Genomic DNA, 1,723 nt, shown 5'->3' with positions numbered 1-1,723 from the left:
GCACCTCTTATATCAGTCAGCCCAATACTCACGACGCGAGCATAAACTCTGGCCATAAAACATAAGGCGAAAAAACACGTACCAAGACTTGTCGCGAAACGCAAAGTGCGAACCGCAAAGTCGATATAGCTGATTTGCCAATCTCTATAAATTTACTATGTGTTTAGTGTTATTCTTGTTGGTAAGTTTTCTTTTATTGGAGTAAAGTTGTCCTATTCCTATTTTCAGCACCACTACCAAGTGTGATTCTAAAATAGATTGGTAAGGAGAATAATTAAAAGGAAAAAGTGCTAAAAAAAGACTGGAGAGGTTGTAAAACGGGTTTGACTATACTAACTGCTAAAAAAAAAAATTACCTTAAAATCATGATAAACAACATTTTTTCTGGTTTAAACTAAAAATGACAGCCTTGTTAAAAATCTGAATAAATTAAAAAACCAGATTATAAAAAGCTTCAGGCAAAACAAAAAAAAAAAAAAAAAAAAAAAAACAGAGTGGACAGATTGGACCGTTTGAGAGTAAGTAAGGTCCCGTTAGGACTCAGACATCATGAATCTCAGTAGGCGTGAACTATCCCTAAGAGAAGACACTTTAGAGAGCGAAAGAGGAGGAACAAGGGACACAGTTTGTCTGTGCGGGGGAGTCGACGTAACATTACGCAAGTTCAAGTTGTGGAAACCCCTTGAAATAGAGGACACGCTTCTTTCTACCAACATAAAAACAAAGTTGTAAATTATCTGTGAAATTGTAATATATAACATTTGTTTATGCTATTTTAAAATGTTTTTCTCGCTTTTTTAAAATTCTGTAAAAACGACACCTGTATTGAGATCGTAAGGGTTGGAACCCCAAATTATCTTAATCTTATGCGAACAAAATATGACGGTTGTATCCTGCTTTATCAGAGGAAATGAGACCTAAAATCACCTGCCCCAGAATGGAAAGTAAGCCGCTCGATTGAGCGGAGACCGTTAATTGGAGTGGTTGAGGACTTATCCCATGTCAATGTGTCACGTTCTCAGAGGATTTGACTATTAACATGGCGTCGTGTATTCCTATTTTCTCTCTGGCGGAATTGTTATTCACCTTGTCATTTCCTTTTTTTTTTTTGTGTTTTGTTTGTTTTTTTTTGTTTGCTTTTTTTTGAGTGAACAGTAACTCAAAATTAGGCCACACGTAGCACGACATCAGCTTATAGCTTGGCGTAGTCCACCTCTCGCAAGTTGTTCATGCCTTTGAGCCACTTGAACTCCGGAACACGCGCAGCGGTGAAAAAGGGCGTGAACAGCGTCTTTATGACCAACCGAGGCAGGTCCCAAAGGCCGCGCCTGTTTGCGTGCGTATCGGAGCTCTATTACAGCGGCATGCGATGCCTCCTGGGCTTGCCTGCATGCCCCTCGCCCTATAGGTCCTTGCATAGGAGTGCTCTGAAGAGCCAGGCGTGAGGTCTTGTGAACTGCATCAGGCGTAGAATGGATCACACACGCCCCCCCTTCCTATTATCTTATTCTCTCATAATCTCTTAATTATCCTTATTTTCTTGATGAAGACCTCGTTATCTTAGTCTCTTGGACTTATTACTTAAAACAACACTTGACTCTCGGAAAGCTGTAAAAACACTATAGTGTTGAAAACAAGTAAAGATAAATTTTATTATTATTAGAAAAACGAGTTAGTTTTGTCGAAGAGTTGACTCGCTAAGTCTAGGTTTACGTGGAATAGA

Source organism: Diaphorina citri, unplaced genomic scaffold (assembly GCF_000475195.1).
Source record: "Diaphorina citri unplaced genomic scaffold, Diaci psyllid genome assembly version 1.1 scaffold1007, whole genome shotgun sequence".
In the NCBI taxonomy this organism is placed as follows: Eukaryota; Metazoa; Arthropoda; class Insecta; order Hemiptera; family Psyllidae; genus Diaphorina; species Diaphorina citri.
This window is presented reverse-complemented; position numbering follows the sequence as displayed.